This window comes from Bombus fervidus, chromosome 5 (genome assembly GCF_041682495.2).
Source record: "Bombus fervidus isolate BK054 chromosome 5, iyBomFerv1, whole genome shotgun sequence".
In the NCBI taxonomy this organism is placed as follows: Eukaryota; Metazoa; Arthropoda; class Insecta; order Hymenoptera; family Apidae; genus Bombus; species Bombus fervidus.
In genome coordinates, this window is record NC_091521.1 from 4,989,674 (window position 1) to 5,014,599 (window position 24,926).

Below are 24,926 nucleotides of genomic sequence, written 5' to 3' on the forward strand. Positions count from 1 at the left end.
ATAACGTATAACGTTGTATACTATTACGTTATAACGTATAACGTTATGTAGCATTACGTAATAACGTATAACGTTGTATACTATTACGTTATAACGTATAACGATATGTAGCTTTACGTTATAACGTATAACGTTATGTAGCATTACGTTATAACGTATAACGTTGTATACTATTACGTTATAACGTATAACGTTATGTAGCACGACGTTATAACGTATAACGTTGTATACTAGTACGTTATAACGTATAACGTTATGTAGCATTACGTTATAACGTATAACGTTGTATACTACTACCTTATAACGTATAACGTCATGTAGCATTACGTTATAACGTTTAACGTTATGTAGCATTATGCTATAACATATAACGTTGTATACTATAACCTTATAACGTATAATGTTATGTAGCATTACGTTATAACGTATAACTTTGTATACTATTACGTTATAACGTATAACGTTATGTAGCATTACGTTATAACGTATAACGTTGTATACTATTACGTTATAACGTATAACGATATGTAGCATTACGTTATAACGTATAACGTTGTATACTATTACGTTATAACGTATAACGTTAGATAGCATTACGTTATAACGTATAACGTTGTATACTATTACATTATAACGTATAACGTTATGTAGCATTACGTTATAACGTATAACGTTGTATACTATTACGTTATTACGTATAACGTTATGTAGCACGACGTTATAACGTATAACGTTATGTAGCACCACGTTATAACGTATAACGTTATGTAGTACTACGTTATAACGTATAACGTTGTATACTATTACGTTATAACGTATAACGATATGTAGCATTACGTTATAACGTATAACGTTATGTACTGTTACCTTATAACGTATAACGTTATGTAGCATTACGTTATAACGTATTTCGTTGTATACTATTACGTTATAACGTATAACGTTATGTAGCATTACGTTATAACGTATATCCTTATATATTGTTACCTTATAACGTTATACGTTGTATACTATTACCTTATAACGTATAACGTTATGTAGCATTAGGTTATAACGTATAACGTTGTATACTATTACGTTATAACGTATAACGTTATGTAGCATTACGTTGTAACGTATAACGTTGTATACTATTACGTTATAACGTATAACGTTATGTAGCATTACGTTATAACGTATAACGTTGTATACTATTACGTTATAACGTATAACGATATGTAGCATTACGTTATAACGTATAACGTTGTATACTATTACGATATAACGTATAACGTTATGTAGCATTACGTTATAACGTATAACGTTATGTAGCACCACGTTATAACGTATAACGTTATGTAGTACTACGTTATAACGTATAACGTTGTATACTATTACGTTATAACGTATAACGATATGTAGCATTACGTTATAACGTATAACGTTATGTACTGTTACCTTATAACGTATAACGTTATGTAGCATTACGTTATAACGTATTTCGTTGTATACTATTACGTTATAACGTATAACGTTATGTAGCATTACGTTATAACGTATATCCTTATATATTGTTACCTTATAACGTTATACGTTGTATACTATTACCTTATAACGTATAACGTTATGTAGCATTAGGTTATAACGTATAACGTTGTATACTATTACGTTATAACGTATAACGTTATGTAGCATTACGTTGTAACGTATAACGTTGTATACTATTACGTTATAACGTATAACGTTATGTAGCATTACGTTATAACGTATAACGTTGTATACTATTACGTTATAACGTATAACGATATGTAGCATTACGTTATAACGTATAACGTTGTATACTATTACCTTATAACGTATAACGTTATGTAGCATTACGTTATAACGTATAACGTTGTATACTATTACGTTATAACGTATAACGTTATGTAGCACTACGTTATAACGTATAACGTTATATACTCTTACCTTATAACGTATAACGTTATGTAGCGTTACGTTATAACGTATAACGTTGTATACTATTACGTTATAACGTATAACGTTATGTAGCATTAGGTTATAACGTATAACGTTGTATACTATTACGTTATAACGTATAACGTTATGTAGCATTACGTTATAACGTATAACGTTATATAATATTACGTTATAACGTATAACGTTATGTAGCATTACGCTATAACGTATAACGTTATATACTATTACCTTATAACGTATAACGTTATGTAGCATTACGTTATAACGTATTTCGTTGTATACTATTACGTTATAACGTATTTCGTTGTATACCATTACGTTATAACGTATAACGTTATGTAGCATTACGTTATAACGTATATCCTTATATATTGTTACCTTTTAACGTTATACGTTGTATACTATTACCTTATAACGTATAACGTTATGTAGCATTAGGTTATAACGTATAACGTTGTATACTAGTACCTTATAACGTATAACGTTATGTAGCATTACGTTATAACGTATTACGTGGTATACTATTACCTTATAACGTATAACGTTATGTAGCACTACGTTATAACGTTTTACGTTGTATACTATTACCTTATAACGTATAACGTTATGTAGCATTAGGTTATAACGTATAACGTTGTATACTATTACGTTATAACGTATAACGTTATGTAGCATTACGTTATAACGTATAACGTTATATAATATTACCTTATAACGTATAACGTTATGTAGCATTACGCTATAACGTATAACGTTATATACTATTACCTTATAACGTATAACGTTATGTAGCATTACGTTATAACGTATTACGTGGTATACTATTACCTTATAACGTATAACGTTATGTCGCACTACGTTATAACGTTATACGTTGTATACTATTACCTTATAACGTATAACGTTATGTAGCATTAGGTTATAACGTATAACGTTGTATACTATTACGTTATAACGTATAACGTTATGTAGCATTACGTTATAACGTATAACGTTATATAATATTACCTTATAACGTATAACGTTATGTAGCATTACGTTATAACGTATAACGTTGTATACTATTACGTTATAACGTATAACGATATGTAGCATTACGTTATAACGTATAACGTTGTATACTATTACGTTATAACGTATAACGTTATGTAGCATTACGATATAACGTATAACGTTGTATACTATTACGTTATAACGTATAACGTTGTATACTAGTACGTTATAACGTATAACGTTATGTAGCATTACGTTATAACGTATAACGTTGTATACTACTACCTGATAACGTATAACGTTATGTAGCATTACGTTATAACGTATAACGTTATGTAGCATTATGCTATAACATATAACGTTGTATACTATAACCTTATAACGTATAATGTTATGTAGCATTACGTTATAACGTATAACGTTGTATACTATTTCGTTATAACGTATAACGTTATGTAGCACTACGTTATAACGTATAACGTTGTATACTATTACGTTATAGCGTATAACGTTGTATACTATTATGTTATAACGTATAACGTTATGTAGCGTTACGTTATAACGTATAACGTTGTATACTATTACGTTATAACGTATAACGTTATGTAGCACTACGTTATAACGTATAACGTTGTATACTATTACGTTATAACGTATAACGTTATGTAGCGTTACGTTATAACGTATAACGTTATGTAGCACCACATTATAACGTATAACGTTATGTAGCACTACGTTATAACGTATAACGTTGTATACTATTACGTTATAACGTATAACGTTGTATACTATTACGTTATAACGTATAACGTTATGTAGCACTACGTTATAACGTATAACGTTATATACTCTTACCTTATAACGTATAACGTTATGTAGCGTTACGTTATAACGTATAACGTTGTATACTATTACGTTATAACGTATAACGTTATGTAGCACTATGTTATAACGTATAACGTTATATACTCTTACCTTATAACGTATAACGTTATGTAGCATTACGTTATAACGTATTTCGTTGTATACTATTACGTTATAACGTATTTCGTTGTATACTATTACGTTATAACGTATAACGTTATGTAGCATTACGTTATAACGTATATCCTTATATATTGTTACCTTATAACGTTATACGTTGTATACTATTACCTTATAACGTATAACGTTATGTAGCATTAGGTTATAACGTATAACGTTGTATACTAGTACCTTATAACGTATAACGTTATGTAGCACTACGTTATAACGTATAACGTTGTATACTATTACGTTATAACGTATAACGTTATGCAGCGTTACGTTATAACGTATAACGTTATGTAGCACCACATTATAACGTATAACGTTATGTAGCACTACGTTATAACGTATAACGTTGTATACTATTACGTTATAACGTATAACGTTATGTAGCACTACGTTATAACGTATAACGTTATATACTCTTACCTTATAACGTATAACGTTATGTAGCGTTACGTTATAACGTATAACGTTGTATACTATTACGTTATAACGTATAACGTTATGTAGCACTATGTTATAACGTATAACGTTATATACTCTTACCTTATAACGTATAACGTTATGTAGCATTACGTTATAACGTATTTCGTTGTATACTATTACGTTATAACGTATTTCGTTGTATACTATTACGTTATAACGTATAACGTTATGTAGCATTACGTTATAACGTACAACGTTATGTAGCATTACGTTATAACGTATATCCTTATATATTGTTACCTTATAACGTTATACGTTGTATACTATTACCTTATAACGTATAACGTTATGTAGCATTAGGTTATAACGTATAACGTTGTATACTAGTACCTTATAACGTATAACGTTATGTAGCATTACGTTATAACGTATAACGTTGTATACTATTACGTTATAACGTATAACGTTATGTAGCATTACGTTATAACGTATAACGTTATATAATATTACCTTATAACGTATAACGTTATGTAGCATTACGCTATAACGTATAACGTTATATACTATTACCTTATAACGTATAACGTTATGTAGCATTACGTTATAACGTATTACGTGGTATACTATTACCTTATAACGTATAACGTTATGTAGCACTACGTTATAACGTTATACGTTGTATACTATTACCTTATAACGTATAACGTTATGTAGCACTACGTTATAACGTTATACGTTGTATACTATTACCTTATAACGTATAACGTTATGTAGCATTAGGTTATAACGTATAACGTTGTTTACTATTACGTTATAACGTATAACGTTATGTAGCATTACGTTATAACGTATAACGTTATATAATATTACCTTATAACGTATAACGTTATGTAGCATTACGTTATAACGTATAACGTTGTATACTATTACGTTATAACGTATAACGATATGTAGCATTACGTTATAACCTATAACGTTGTATACTATTACGTTATAACGTATAACGTTATGTAGCATTACGTTATAACGTATAACGTTGTATACTATTACGTTATAACGTATAACGTTATGTAGCATTACGTTATAACGTATAACGTTATGTAGCATTATGCTATAACATATAACGTTGTATACTATAACCTTATAACGTATAATGTTATGTAGCATTACGTTATAACGTATAACGTTGTATACTATTTCGTTATAACGTATAACGTTATGTAGCACTACGTTATAACGTATAACGTTGTATACTATTACGTTATAACGTATAACGTTGTATACTATTATGTTATAACGTATAACGTTATGTAGCGTTACGTTATAACGTATAACGTTGTATACTATTACGTTATAACGTATAACGTTATGTAGCACTACGTTATAACGTATAACGTTGTATACTATTACGTTATAACGTATAACGTTATGTAGCGTTACGTTATAACGTATAACGTTATGTAGCACCACATTATAACGTATAACGTTATGTAGCACTACGTTATAACGTATAACGTTGTATACTATTACGTTATAACGTATAACGTTATGTAGCACTACGTTATAACGTATAACGTTATATACTCTTACCTTATAACGTATAACGTTATGTAGCGTTACGTTATAACGTATAACGTTGTATACTATTACGTTATAACGTATAACGTTATGTAGCACTATGTTATAACGTATAACGTTATATACTCTTACCTTATAACGTATAACGTTATGTAGCATTACGTTATAACGTATTTCGTTGTATACTATTACGTTATAACGTATTTCGTTGTATACTATTACGTTATAACGTATAACGTTATGTAGCATTACGTTATAACGTATAACGTTATGTAGCATTACGTTATAACGTATATCCTTATATATTGTTACCTTATAACGTTATACGTTGTATACTATTACCTTATAACGTATAACGTTATGTAGCATTAGGTTATAACGTATAACGTTGTATACTAGTACCTTATAACGTATAACGTTATGTAGCATTACGTTATAACGTATAACGTTGTATACTATTACGTTATAACGTATAACGTTATGTAGCATTACGTTATAACGTATAACGTTATATAATATTACCTTATAACGTATAACGTTATGTAGCATTACGCTATAACGTATAACGTTATATACTATTACCTTATAACGTATAACGTTATGTAGCATTACGTTATAACGTATTACGTGGTATACTATTACCTTATAACGTATAACGTTATGTAGCACTACGTTATAACGTTATACGTTGTATACTATTACCTTATAACGTATAACGTTATGTAGCACTACGTTATAACGTTATACGTTGTATACTATTACCTTATAACGTATAACGTTATGTAGCATTAGGTTATAACGTATAACGTTGTTTACTATTACGTTATAACGTATAACGTTATGTAGCATTACGTTATAACGTATAACGTTATATAATATTACCTTATAACGTATAACGTTATGTAGCATTACGTTATAACGTATAACGTTGTATACTATTACGTTATAACGTATAACGATATGTAGCATTACGTTATAACCTATAACGTTGTATACTATTACGTTATAACGTATAACGTTATGTAGCATTACGTTATAACGTATAACGTTGTATACTATTACGTTATAACGTATAACGTTATGTAGCATTACGTTATAACGTATAACGTTATGTAGCATTATGCTATAACATATAACGTTGTATACTATAACCTTATAACGTATAATGTTATGTAGCATTACGTTATAACGTATAACGTTGTATACTATTTCGTTATAACGTATAACGTTATGTAGCACTACGTTATAACGTATAACGTTGTATGCTATTACGTTATAACGTATAACGTTGTATACTATTATGTTATAACGTATAACGTTATGTAGCGTTACGTTATAACGTATAACGTTGTATACTATTACGTTATAACGTATAACGTTATGTAGCACTACGTTATAACGTATAACGTTGTATACTATTACGTTATAACGTATAACGTTATGTAGCGTTACGTTATAACGTATAACGTTATGTAGCACCACATTATAACGTATAACGTTATGTAGCACTACGTTATAACGTATAACGTTGTATACTATTACGTTATAACGTATAACGTTATGTAGCACTACGTTATAACGTATAACGTTATATACTCTTACCTTATAACGTATAACGTTATGTAGCGTTACGTTATAACGTATAACGTTGTATACTATTACGTTATAACGTATAACGTTATGTAGCACTATGTTATAACGTATAACGTTATATACTCTTACCTTATAACGTATAACGTTATGTAGCATTACGTTATAACGTATTTCGTTGTATACTATTACGTTATAACGTATTTCGTTGTATACTATTACGTTATAACGTATAACGTTATGTAGCATTACGTTATAACGTATAACGTTATGTAGCATTACGTTATAACGTATATCCTTATATATTGTTACCTTATAACGTTATACGTTGTATACTATTACCTTATAACGTATAACGTTATGTAGCATTAGGTTATAACGTATAACGTTGTATACTATTACCTTATAACGTATAACGTTATGTAGCATTACGTTATAACGTATTACGTGGTATACTATTACGTTATAACGTATTTCGTTGTATACTATTACGTTATAACGTATAACGTTATGTAGCATTACGTTATAACGTATAACGTTATGTAGCATTAGGTTATAACGTTATACGTTGTATACTATTACCTTATAACGTATAACGTTATGTAGCATTAGGTTATAACGTATAACGTTGTATACTATTACGTTATAACGTATAACGTTATGTAGCATTACGTTATAACGTATAACGTTATATAATATTACCTTATAACGTATAACGTTATGTAGCATTACGCTATAACGTATAACGTTATATACTATTACCTTATAACGTATAACGTTATGTAGCATTACGTTATAACGTATTACGTGGTATACTATTACCTTATAACGTATAACGTTATGTAGCACTACGTTATAACGTTATACGTTGTATACTATTACCTTATAACGTATAACGTTATGTAGCATTAGGTTATAACGTATAACGTTGTATACTATTACGTTATAACGTATAACGTTATGTAGCATTACGTTATAACGTATAACGTTATATAATATTACCTTATAACGTATAACGTTATGTAGCATTACGTTATAACGTATAACGTTGTATACTATTACGTTATAACGTATAACGATATGTAGCATTACGTTATAACCTATAACGTTGTATACTATTACGTTATAACGTATAACGTTATGTAGCATTACGTTATAACGTATAACGTTGTATACTATTACGTTATAACGTATAACGTTATGTAGCACGACGTTATAACGTATAACGTTGTATACTAGTACGTTATAACGTATAACGTTATGTAGCATTACGTTATAACGTATAACGTTGTATACTACTACCTTATAACGTATAACGTTATGTAGCATTACGTTATAACGTATAACGTTATGTAGCATTATGCTATAACATATAACGTTGTATACTATAACCTTATAACGTATAATGTTATGTAGCATTACGTTATAACGTATAACGTTGTATACTATTTCGTTATAACGTATAACGTTATGTAGCACTACATTATAACGTATAACGTTGTATACTATTACGTTATAACGTATAACGTTGTATACTATTATGTTATAACGTATAACGTTATGTAGCGATACGTTATAACGTATAACGTTGTATACTATTACGTTATAACGTATAACGTTATGTAGCACTACGTTATAACGTATAACGTTGTATACTATTACGTTATAACGTATAACGTTATGTAGCGTTACGTTATAACGTATAACGTTATGTAGCACCACATTATAACGTATAACGTTATGTAGCACTACGTTATAACGTATAACGTTGTATACTATTACGTTATAACGTATAACGTTATGTAGCACTACGTTATAACGTATAACGTTATATACTCTTACCTTATAACGTATAACGTTATGTAGCGTTACGTTATAACGTATAACGTTGTATACTATTACGTTATAACGTATAACGTTATGTAGCACTATGTTATAACGTATAACGTTATATACTCTTACCTTATAACGTATAACGTTATGTAGCATTACGTTATAACGTATTTCGTTGTATACTATTACGTTATAACGTATTTCGTTGTATACTATTACGTTATAACGTATAACGTTATGTAGCATTACGTTATAACGTATAACGTTATGTAGCATTACGTTATAACGTATATCCTTATATATTGTTACCTTATAACGTTATACGTTGTATACTATTACCTTATAACGTATAACGTCATGTAGCATTAGGTTATAACGTATAACGTTGTATACTATTACGTTATAACGTATAACGTTATGTAGCATTACGTTATAACGTATAACGTTATGTAGCATTAGGTTATAACGTTATACGTTGTATACTATTACCTTATAACGTATAACGTTATGTAGCATTAGGTTATAACGTATAACGTTGTATACTATTACGTTATAACGTATAACGTTATGTAGCATTACGTTATAACGTATAACGTTATATAATATTACCTTATAACGTATAACGTTATGTAGCATTACGCTATAACGTATAACGTTATATACTATTACCTTATAACGTATAACGTTATGTAGCATTACGTTATAACGTATTACGTGGTATACTATTACCTTATAACGTATAACGTTATGTAGCACTACGTTATAACGTTATACGTTGTATACTATTACCTTATAACGTATAACGTTATGTAGCATTAGGTTATAACGTATAACGTTGTATACTATTACGTTATAACGTATAACGTTATGTAGCATTACGTTATAACGTATAACGTTATATAATATTACCTTATAACGTATAACGTTATGTAGCATTACGTTATAACGTATAACGTTGTATACTATTACGTTATAACGTATAACGATATGTAGCATTACGTTATAACCTATAACGTTGTATACTATTACGTTATAACGTATAACGTTATGTAGCATTACGTTATAACGTATAACGTTGTATACTATTACGTTATAACGTATAACGTTATGTAGCACGACGTTATAACGTATAACGTTGTATACTAGTACGTTATAACGTATAACGTTATGTAGCATTACGTTATAACGTATAACGTTGTATACTACTACCTTATAACGTATAACGTTATGTAGCATTACGTTATAACGTATAACGTTATGTAGCATTATGCTATAACATATAACGTTGTATACTATAACCTTATAACGTATAATGTTATGTAGCATTACGTTATAACGTATAACGTTGTATACTATTTCGTTATAACGTATAACGTTATGTAGCACTACATTATAACGTATAACGTTGTATACTATTACGTTATAACGTATAACGTTGTATACTATTATGTTATAACGTATAACGTTATGTAGCGATACGTTATAACGTATAACGTTGTATACTATTACGTTATAACGTATAACGTTATGTAGCACTACGTTATAACGTATAACGTTGTATACTATTACGTTATAACGTATAACGTTATGTAGCGTTACGTTATAACGTATAACGTTATGTAGCACCACATTATAACGTATAACGTTATGTAGCACTACGTTATAACGTATAACGTTGTATACTATTACGTTATAACGTATAACGTTATGTAGCACTACGTTATAACGTATAACGTTATATACTCTTACCTTATAACGTATAACGTTATGTAGCGTTACGTTATAACGTATAACGTTGTATACTATTACGTTATAACGTATAACGTTATGTAGCACTATGTTATAACGTATAACGTTATATACTCTTACCTTATAACGTATAACGTTATGTAGCATTACGTTATAACGTATTTCGTTGTATACTATTACGTTATAACGTATTTCGTTGTATACTATTACGTTATAACGTATAACGATATGTAGCATTACGTTATAACGTATAACGTTATGTAGCAATACGTTATAACGTATATCCTTATATATTGTTACCTTATAACGTTATACGTTGTATACTATTACCTTATAACGTATAACGTCATGTAGCATTAGGTTATAACGTATAACGTTGTATACTATTACCTTATAACGTATAACGTTATGTAGCATTACGTTATAACGTATTACGTGGTATACTATTACGTTATAACGTATTTCGTTGTATACTATTACGTTATAACGTATAACGTTATGTAGCATTACGTTATAACGTATAACGTTATGTAGCATTAGGTTATAACGTTATACGTTGTATACTATTACCTTATAACGTATAACGTTATGTAGCATTAGGTTATAACGTATAACGTTGTATACTATTACGTTATAACGTATAACGTTATGTAGCATTACGTTATAACGTATAACGTTATATAATATTACCTTATAACGTATAACGTTATGTAGCATTACGCTATAACGTATAACGTTATATACTATTACCTTATAACGTATAACGTTATGTAGCATTACGTTATAACGTATTACGTGGTATACTATTACCTTATAACGTATAACGTTATGTAGCACTACGTTATAACGTTATACGTTGTATACTATTACCTTATAACGTATAACGTTATGTAGCATTAGGTTATAACGTATAACGTTGTATACTATTACGTTATAACGTATAACGTTATGTAGCATTACGTTATAACGTATAACGTTATATAATATTACCTTATAACGTATAACGTTATGTAGCATTACGTTATAACGTATAACGTTGTATACTATTACGTTATAACGTATAACGATATGTAGCATTACGTTATAACGTATAACGTTGTATACTATTACGTTATAACGTATAACGTTATGTAGCATTACGTTATAACGTATAACGTTGTATACTATTACGTTATAACGTATAACGTTATGTAGCACGACGTTATAACGTATAACGTTGTATACTAGTACGTTATAACGTATAACGTTATGTAGCATTACGTTATAACGTATAACGTTGTATACTACTACCTTATAACGTATAACGTTATGTAGCATTACGTTATAACGTATAACGTTATGTAGCACTATGCTATAACATATAACGTTGTATACTATAACCTTATAACGTATAATGTTATGTAGCATTACGTTATAACGTATAACGTTGTATACTATTTCGTTATAACGTATAACGTCATGTAGCACTACGTTATAACGTATAACGTTGTATACTATTACGTTATAACGTATAACGTTGTATACTATTACGTTATAACGTATAACGTTATGTAGCATTACGTTTTAACGTGTAACGTTGTATACTATTACGTTATAACGTATAACGTTATGTAGCACGACGTTATAACGTATAACGTTGTATACTAGTACGTTATAACGTATAACGTTATGTAGCATTACGTTATAACGTATAACGTTGTATACTACTACCTTATAACGTATAATGTTATGTAGCATTACGTTATAACGTATAACGTTGTATACTATTTCGTTATAACGTATAACGTTATGTAGCACTACGTTATAACGTATAACGTTGTATACTATTACGTTATAACGTATAACGTTATGTAGCACTACGTTATAACGTATAACGTTATATACTCTTACCTTATAACGTATAACGTTATGTAGCGTTACGTTATAACGTATAACGTTGTATACTATTACGTTATAACGTATAACGTTATGTAGCACTATGTTATAACGTATAACGTTATATACTCTTACCTTATAACGTATAACGTTATGTAGCATTACGTTATAACGTATTTCGTTGTATACTATTACGTTATAACGTATTTCGTTGTATACTATTACGTTATAACGTATAACGTTATGTAGCATTACGTTATAACGTATAACGTTATGTAGCATTACGTTATAACGTATATCCTTATATATTGTTACCTTATAACGTTATACGTTGTATACTATTACCTTATAACGTATAACGTCATGTAGCATTAGGTTATAACGTATAACGTTGTATACTATTACCTTATAACGTATAACGTTATGTAGCATTACGTTATAACGTATTACGTGGTATACTATTACGTTATAACGTATTTCGTTGTATACTATTACGTTATAACGTATAACGTTATGTAGCATTACGTTATAACGTATAACGTTATGTAGCATTAGGTTATAACGTTATACGTTGTATACTATTACCTTATAACGTATAACGTTATGTAGCATTAGGTTATAACGTATAACGTTGTATACTATTACGTTATAACGTATAACGTTATGTAGCATTACGTTATAACGTATAACGTTATATAATATTACCTTATAACGTATAACGTTATGTAGCATTACGCTATAACGTATAACGTTATATACTATTACCTTATAACGTATAACGTTATGTAGCATTACGTTATAACGTATTACGTGGTATACTATTACCTTATAACGTATAACGTTATGTAGCACTACGTTATAACGTTATACGTTGTATACTATTACCTTATAACGTATAACGTTATGTAGCATTAGGTTATAACGTATAACGTTGTATACTATTACGTTATAACGTATAACGTTATGTAGCATTACGTTATAACGTATAACGTTATATAATATTACCTTATAACGTATAACGTTATGTAGCATTACGTTATAACGTATAACGTTGTATACTATTACGTTATAACGTATAACGTTATGTAGCATTACGTTATAACGTACAACGTTGTATACTATTACGTTATAACGTATAACGTTATGTAGCACGACGTTATAACGTATAACGTTGTATACTAGTACGTTATAACGTATAACGTTATGTAGCATTACGTTATAACGTATAACGTTGTATACTACTACCTTATAACGTATAACGTTATGTAGCATTACGTTATAACGTATAACGTTATGTAGCACTATGCTATAACATATAACGTTGTATACTATAACCTTATAACGTATAATGTTATGTAGCATTACGTTATAACGTATAACGTTGTATACTATTTCGTTATAACGTATAACGTCATGTAGCACTACGTTATAACGTATAACGTTGTATACTATTACGTTATAACGTATAACGTTGTATACTATTACGTTATAACGTATAACGTTATGTAGCATTACGTTTTAACGTGTAACGTTGTATACTATTACGTTATAACGTATAACGTTATGTAGCACGACGTTATAACCTATAACGTTGTATACTAGTACGTTATAACGTATAACGTTATGTAGCATTACGTTATAACGTATAACGTTGTATACTACTACCTTATAACGTATAACGTTATGTAGCATTACGTTATAACGTATAACGTTATGTAGCATTATGCTATAACATATAACGTTGTATACTATAACCTTATAACGTATAATGTTATGTAGCATTACGTTATAACGTATAACGTTGTATACTATTTCGTTATAACGTATAACGTTATGTAGCACTACGTTATAACGTATAACGTTGTATACTATTACGTTATAACGTATAACGTTATGTAGCACTACGTTATAACGTATAACGTTATATACTCTTACCTTATAACGTATAACGTTATGTAGCGTTACGTTATAACGTATAACGTTGTATACTATTACGTTATAACGTATAACGTTATGTAGCACTACGTTATAACGTATAACGTTATATACTCTTACCTTATAACGTATAACGTTATGTAGCGTTACGTTATAACGTATAACGTTGTATACTATTACGTTATAATGTATAACGTTATGTAGCATTACGTTATAACGTATAACGTTGTATACTACTACCTTATAACGTATAACGTTATGTAGCATTACGTTATAACGTATAACGTTATGTAGCATTATGCTATAACATATAACGTTGTATTCTATAACCTTATAACGTATAATGTTATGTAGCATTACGTTATAACGTATAACGTTGTATACTATTACGTTATAACGTATAACGTTATGTAGCACTACGTTATAACGTATAACGTTGTATACTATTACGTTATAACGTATAACGTTATGTAGCACTACGTTATAACGTATAACGTTATATACTCTTACCTTATAACGTATAACGTTATGTAGCGTTACGTTATAACGTATAACGTTGTATACTATTACGTTATAACGTATAACGTTAAGTAGCACTACGTTATAACGTATAACGTTATATAATCTTACCTTATAACGTATAACGTTATGTAGCGTTACGTTATAACGTATAACGTTGTATACTATTACGTTATAACGTATAACGTTATGTAGCACTACGTTATAACGTATAACGTTGTATACTATTACGTTATAACGTATACCGTTATGTAGCGTTACGTTATAACGTATAACGTTATGTAGCACCACATTATAACTTATAACGTTATGTAGCACTACGTTATAACGTATAACGTTGTATACTATTACGTTATAACGTATAACGTTATGTAGCACTACGTTATAACGTATAACGTTATATACTCTTACCTTATAACGTATAACGTTATGTAGCGTTACGTTATAACGTATAACGTTGTATACTATTACGTTATAACGTATAACGTTATGTAGCACTATGTTATAACGTATAACGTTATATACTCTTACCTTATAACGTATAACGTTATGTAGCATTACGTTATAACTTATACCGTTATATACTATTACCTTATAACGTATAACGTTATGTAGCATTACGCTATAGCGTATAACGTTATGTAGCATTACGCTATAACATATAACGTCGTATACTATTACGTTACAACGTATAACGTTATGGAGCATTACGTTATAACGTATAACGTTAGATAGCATTACGTTATAACGTATAACGTTATATACTCTTACCTTATAACGTATAACGTTATGTAGCGTTACGTTATAACGTATAACGTTGTATACTATTACGTTATAACGTATAACGTTATGTAGCATTACGTTATAACGTATTTCGTTGTATACTATTACGTTATAACGTATAACGTTATGTAGCATTACGTTATAACGTATATCCTTATATATTGTTACCTTACAACGTTATACGTTGTATACTATTACCTTATAACGTATAACGTTATGTAGCATTAGGTTATAACGTATAACGTTGTATACTATTACGTTATAACGTATAACGTTATGTAGCATTACGTTATAACGTATAACGTTATATAACATTACCTTATAACGTATAACGTTATGTAGCATTACGCTATAACGTATAACGTTATACACTATTACCTTATAACGTATAACGTTATGTAGCATTACGTTATAACGTATTTCGTTGTATACTATTACGTTATAACGTATAACGATATGTAGCATTACGTTATAACGTATAACGTTATGTACTGTTACCTTATAACGTATAACGTTATGTAGCATTACGTTATAACGTATTTCGTTGTATACTATTACGTTATAACGTATAACGTTATGTAGCATTACGTTATAACGTATATCCTTATATATTGTTACCTTACAACGTTATACGTTGTATACTATTACCTTATAACGTATAACATTATGTAGCATTAGGTTATAACGTATAACGTTGTATACTATTACGTTAAAGCGTATAACGCTATGTAGCATTACGTTATAACGTATATCCTTATATATTGTTACCTTATAACGTTATACCTTGTATACAATTACCTTATAACGTATAACGTTATGTAGCATTAGGTTATAACGTATAACGTTGTATACTATTACGTTATAACGTATAACGTTATGTAGCATTACGTTATAACGTATAACGTTATATAATATTACCTTATAACGTATAAAGTTATGTAGCATTACGCTATAACGTATAACGTTATATACTATTACCTTATAACGTATAACGTTATGTAGCATTACGTTATAACGTATTTCGTTGTATACTATTACGTTATAACGTATTTCGTTGTATACTATTACGTTATAACGTATAACGTTATGTAGTATTACGTTATAACGTATAACGTTATGTAGCATTACGTTATAACGTATATCCTTATATATTGTTACCTTATAACGTTATACGTTGTATACTATTACCTTATAACGTATAACGTTATGTAGCATTAGGTTATAACGTATAACGTTGTATACTAGTACCTTATAACGTATAACGTTATGTAGCATTACGTTATAACGTATTACGTGGTATACTATTACCTTATAACCTATAACGTTATGTAGCACTACGTTATAACGTTATACGTTGTATACTATTACCTTATAACGTATAACGTTATGTAGCATTAGGTTATAACGTATAACGTTATGTAGCATTACGTTATAACGTATAACGTAATATAATATTACCTTATAACGTATAATGTTATGTAGCATTACGTTATAACGTATAACGTTGTATACTATTACGTTATAACGTATAACGTTGTGTAGCATTACGTTATAACGTATTTCGTTGTATACTATTACGTTATAACGTATTTCGTTGTATACTATTACGTTATAACGTATAACGTTATGTAGCATTACGCTATAACGTATAACGTTATATACTCTTACCTTATAACGTATAACGTTATGTAGCATTACGTTATAACTTATACCGTTATATACTATTACCTTATAACGTATAACGTTATGTAGCATTACGCTATAGCGTATAACGTTATGTAGCATTACGCTATAACATATAACGTCGTATACTATTACGATACAACGTATAACGTTTTGGAGCATTACGTTATAACGTATAACGTTAGATAGCATTACGTTATAACGTATAACGTTATATACTCTTACCTTATAACGTATAACGTTATGTAGCGTTACGTTATAACGTATAACGTTGTATACTATTACGTTATAACGTATAACGTTATGTAGCATTACGTTATAACGTATAACGTTATGTAGCACCACGTTATAACGTATAACGTTATGTAGCACTACGTTATAACGTATAACGTTGTATACTATTACGTTATAACGTATAACGATATGTAGCATTACGTTATAACGTATAACGTTATGTACTGTCACCTTATAACGTATAACGTTATGTAGCATTACGTTATAACGTATTTCGTTGTATACTATTACGTTATAACGTATAACGTTATGTAGCATTACGTTATAACGTATATCCTTATATATTGTTACCTTACAACGTTATACGTTGTATGCTATTACCTTATAACGTATAACGTTATGTAGCATTAGGTTATAACGTATAACGTTGTATACTATTACGTTATAACGTATAACGTTATGTAGCATTACGTTATAACGTATAACGTTATATAACATTACCTTATAACGTATAACGTTATGTAGCATTACGCTATAACGTATAACGTTATACACTATTACCTTATAACGTATAACGTTATGTAGCATTACGTTATATCGTATTTCGTTGTATACTATTACGTTATAACGTATTTCGTTGTATACTATTACGTTATAACGTATAACGATATGTAGCATTACGTTATAACGTATAACGTTATGTACTGTTACCTTATAACGTATAACGTTATGTAGCATTACGTTATAACGTATTTCGTTGTATACTATTACGTTATAACGTATAACGTTATGTAGCATTACGTTATAACGTATATCCTTATATATTGTTACCTTACAACGTTATACGTTGTATACTATTACCTTATAACGTATAACATTATGTAGCATTAGGTTCTAACGTATAACGTTGTATACTATTACGTTAAAGCGTATAACGTTATGTAGCATTACGTTATAACGTATATCCTTATATATTGTTACCTTATAACGTTATACCTTGTATACAATTACCTTATAACGTATAACGTTATGTAGCATTAGGTTATAACGTATAACGTTGTATACTATTACGTTATAACGTATAACGTTATGTAGCATTACGTTATAACGTATAACGTTATATAATATTACCTTATAACGTATAAAGTTATGTAGCATTACGCTATAACGTATAACGTTATATACTATTACCTTATAACGTATAACGTTATGTAGCATTACGTTATAACGTATTTCGTTGTATACTATTACGTTATAACGTATTTCGTTGTATACTATTACGTTATAACGTATAACGTTATGTAGTATTACGTTATAACGTATAACGTTATGTAGCATTACGTTATAACGTATATCCTTATATATTGTTACCTTATAACGTTATACGTTGTATACTATTACCTTATAACGTATAACGTTATGTAGCATTAGGTTATAACGTATAACGTTGTATACTAGTACCTTATAACGTATAACGTTATGTAGCATTACGTTATAACGTATTACGTGGTATACTATTACCTTATAACCTATAACGTTATGTAGCACTACGTTATAACGTTATACGTTGTATACTATTACCTTATAACGTATAACGTTATGTAGCATTAGGTTATAACGTATAACGTTATGTAGCATTACGTTATAACGTATAACGTAATATAATATTACCTTATAACGTATAATGTTATGTAGCATTACGTTATAACGTATAACGTTGTATACTATTACGTTATAACGTATAACGTTATGTAGCATTACGTTATAACGTATTTCGTTGTATACTATTACGTTATAACGTATTTCGTTGTATACTATTACGTTATAACGTATAACGTTATGTAGCATTACGCTATAACGTATAACGTTATATACTATTACCTTATAACGTATAACGTTATGTAGCATTACGTTATAACGTATTTCGTTGTATACTATTACGTTATAACGTATTACGTTGTATACTATTACGTTATAACGTATGACGTTACGTAGCATTACGTTATAACGTATATCCGTATATATTGTTACCTTATAACGTTATACGTTGTATACTATTACCTTATAACGTATAACGTTATGTAGCATTAGGTTATAACGTATAACGTTGTATACTATTACGTTATAACGTATAACGTTATGTAGCATTACGTTATAACGTATAACGTTATATAATATTACCTTATAACGTATAACGTTATGTAGCATTACGCTATAACGTATAACGTTATATACTATTACCTTATAACGTATAACGTTATGTAGCATTCCAACTCTGTACAAAGGTATTCCAACCCTGTAGAAAGCATTCCAACTCTGTAAAAATGTATTCCAACTCTGTCGAAAGCATTCCAACCCTGTCGAAAGCATTCAAACCCTCTAGAAAGCATTCCAACCCTGTAGAAAGTATTCCAACCCTGTACAATGCTGTTCCAACTCTGTCGAAAGCATTCCAACCCTGTCGAAAGCATTCCAACCCTCTAGAAAGCATTCCAACCCTGTAGAAAGTATTCCAACCCTGTCGAAAGCATTCCAACCCTCTAGAAAGCATTCCAACCCTCTAGAAAGCATTCCAACCCTGTAGAAAGTATTCCAACCCTGTACAATGCTGTTCCAACTCTGTCGAAAGCATTCCAACCCTGTCGAAAGCATTCCAACCCTCTAGAAAGCATTCCAACCCTGTAGAAAGTATTCCAACCCTGTCGAAAGCATTCCAACCCTCTAGAAAGCATTCCAACCCTGTAGAAAGTATTGCAACGCTGTACAAAGCTGTTCCAACCCTGTACAAAGGTATTCCAACTCTGTACAAAGGTATTCCAACTCTGTAGAAAGAATTCCAACCCTGTACATAACATTCTGACTCTGTACAAAGGTATTCCAACCCTGTAGAAAGCATTCCAACTCTGTACAAAGGTATTCCAACTCTGTCGAAAGCATTCCAACCCTGTAGAAAGCATTCCAACTCTGTACAAAGGTATTCCAACCCTGTAGAAAGCATTCCAACTCTGTACAAAGGTATTCCAACTCTGTAGAAAGAATTCCAACACTGTACATAACATTCTGACTCTGTACAAAGGTATTCCAACCCTGTAGAAAGCATTCCAACTCTGTACAAAGGTATTCCAACTCTGTACAAAGGTATTCCAACTCTGTCGAAAGCATTCCAACCCTGTCGAAAGCATTCCAACCCTCTAGAAAGCATTCCAACCCTGTAGAAAGTATTCCAACCCTGTACAAAGCTGTTCCAACCCTGTACAAAGGTATTCCAACTCTGTACAAAGGTATTCCAACTCTGTAGAAAGAATTCCAACCCTGTACATAACATTCTGACTCTGTACAAAGGTATTCCAACACTGTCGAAAGCATTCCAACCCTGTCGAAAGCATTACAACCCTCTAGAAAGCATTCCAACTCAGTACAAAGGTATTCCAACCCTGTAGAAAGCATTCCAACTCTGTAGAAAAGTATTCCAACTCTGTATAAAGCATTCCAACCCTGTAGAAAGTATTCCCACCCTGTACAAAGCTGTTCCAACCCTGTACAAAGGTATTCCAACTCTGTCGAAAGCATTCCAACCCTGTAGAAAGCATTCCAACCCTCTAGAAAGCATTCCAACTCTGTACAAAGGTATTCCAACCCTGTAGAAAGCATTCCAACTCTGTAGAAAAGTATTCCAACTCTGTAGAAAGAATTCCAACCCTGTACATAACATTCTGACTCTGTACAAAGGTATTCCAACCCTGTAAAAAGCATTCCAACTCTGTACAATGGTATTCCAACTCTGTCGAAAGCATTCCCACCCTGTCGAAAGCATTCCAACCCTGTCGAAAGCATTCCAACCCTCTAGAAAGCATTCGAACCATGTAGAAAGTATGCCAACGCTGTACAAAGCTGTTCCAACCCTGTACAAAGGTATTCCAACTCTGTACAAAGGTATTCCAACTCTGTAGAAAGAATTCCATCCCTGTACATAACATTCTGACTCTGTACAAAGGTATTCCAACCCTGTAAAAAGCATTCCAACTCTTTACAAAGGTATTCCAACCCTGTAGAAAGCATTCCAACTCTGTACAAAGGTATTCCAACTCTGTAGGAAGAACTCCAACACTGTACATAACATTCTGACTCTGTACAAAGGTATTCCAACCCTGTAGAAAGCATTCCAACTCTGTACAAATGTATTCCAACTCTGTCGAAAGCATTCCAACCCTGTCGAAAGCATTCCAACCCTCTAGAAAGCATTCCAACCCTGTAGAAAGTATTCCAACACTGTACAATGCTGTTCCAACTCTGTCGAAAGCATTCCAACCCTGTCGAAAGCATTCCAACCCTCTAGAAAGCATTCCAACCCTGTAGAAAGTATTCCAACCCTGTCAAAAGCATTCCAACCCTCTAGAAAGCATTCCAACCCTGTAGAAAGTATTGCAACGCTGTACAAAGCTGTTCCAACCCTGTACAAAGGTATTCCAACTCTGTACAAAGGTATACCAACTCTGTAGAAAGAATTCCAACCCTGTACATAACATTCTGACTCTGTACAAAGGTATTCCAATCCTGTAGAAAGCATTCCAACTCTGTACAAAGGTATTCCAACTTTGTACAAAGGTATTCCAACTCTGTCGAAAGCATTCCAACCCTCTAGAATGCATTCCAACCCTGTAGAAAGTATTGCAACGCTGTACAAAGCTGTTCCAACCCTGTACAAAGGTATTCCAACTCTGCACAAATGTATTCCAACTCTGTAGAAGGAATTCCAACCCTGTACATAACATTCTGACTCTGTACAAAGGTATTCCAACCCTGTAGAAAGCATTCCAACTCTGTACAAAGGTATTCCAACTCTGTCGAAAGCATTCCAACCCTGTAGAAAGCATTCCAACTCTGTACAAAGGTATTCCAACCCTGTAGAAAGCATTCCAACTCTGTACAAAGGTATTCCAACTCTGTAGAAAGAATTCCAACACTGTACATAACATTCTGACTCTGTACAAAGGTATTCCAACCCTGTAGAAAGCATTCCAACTCTGTACAAAGGTATTCCAACTCTGTACAAAGGTATTCCAACTCTGTCGAAAGCATTCCAACCCTCCAGAAAGCATTCGAACCATGTAGAAAGTATGCCAACGCTGTACAAAGCTGTTCCAACCCTGTAGAAAGCATTCCAACTCTGTACAAAGGTATTCCAACTCTGTAGGAAGAACTCCAACACTGTACATAACATTCTGACTCTGTACAAAGGTATTCCAACCCTGTAGAAAGCATTCCAGCTCTGTACAAATGTATTCCAACTCTGTCGAAAGCATTCCAACCCTGTCGAAAGCATTCCAACCCTCTAGAAAGCATTCCAACCCTGTAGAAAGTATTCCAACCCTGCACAATGCTGTTCCAACTCTGTCGAAAGCATTCCAACCCTGTCGAAAGCATTCCAACTCTGTACAAAGGTATTCCAACTCTGTAGAAAGAATTCCAACACTGTACATAACATTCTGACTCTATACAAAGGTATTCCAACCCTGTAGAAGGCATTCCAACCCTCTAGAAGGCATTCCAACCCTGTAGAAAGTATTGCAACGCTGTACAAAGCTGTTCCAACCCTGTACAATGGTATTCCAACTCTGTACAAAGGTATTCCAACTCTGTAGAAAGAATTCCAACCCTGTACATAACATTCTGACTCTGTACAAAGGTATTCCAACTCTGTCGAAAGCATTCCAACCCTGTAGAAAGCATTCCAACTCTGTACAAAGGTATTCCAACCCTGTAGAAAGCATTCCAACTCTGTACAAAGGTATTCCAACTCTGTAGAAAGAATTTCAACACTGTACATAACATTCTGACTCTGTACAAAGGTATTCCAACCCTGTAGAAAGCATTCCAACTCTGTACAAAGGTATTCCAACTCTGTACAAAGGTATTCCAACTCTGTCGAATGCATTCCAACCCTGTCGAAAGCATTCCAACCCTCTAGGAAGCATTCCAACCCTGTAGAAAGTATTCCAACCCTGTACAAAGCTGTTCCAACCCTGTACAAAGGTATTCCAACTCTGTACAAAGGTATTCCAACTCTGTAGAAAGAATTCCAACCCTGTACATAACATTCTGACTCTGTACAAGGGTATTCCAACACTGTCGAAAGCATTCCAACCCTGTCGAAAGCATTACAACCCTCTAGAAAGCATTCCAACTCAGTACAAAGGTATTCCAACCCTGTCGAAAGCATTCCAACCCTGTAGAAAGCATTCCAACCCTCTAGAAAGCATTCCAACTCTGTACAAAGGTATTCCAACCCTGTAGAAAGCATTCCAACTCTGTAGAAAAGTATTCCAACTCTGTAGAAAGAATTCCAACCCTGTACATAACATTCTGACTCTGTACAAAGGTATTCCAACCCTGTAAAAAGCATTCCAACTCTGTACAATGGTATTCCAACTCTGTCGAAAGCATTCCCACCCTGTCGAAAGCATTCCAACCCTGTCCAAAGCATTCCAACCCTCTAGAAAGCATTCGAACCATGTAGAAAGTATGCCAACGCTGTACAAAGCTGTTCCAACCCTGTACAAAGGTATTCCAACTCTGTACAAAGGTATTCCAACTCTGTAGAAAGAATTCCAACCCTGTACATAACATTCTGACTCTGTACAAAGGTATTCCAACCCTGTAAAAAGCATTCCAACTCTGTACAAAGGTATTCCAACCCTGTAGAAAGCATTCCAACTCTGTACAAAGGTATTCCAACTCTG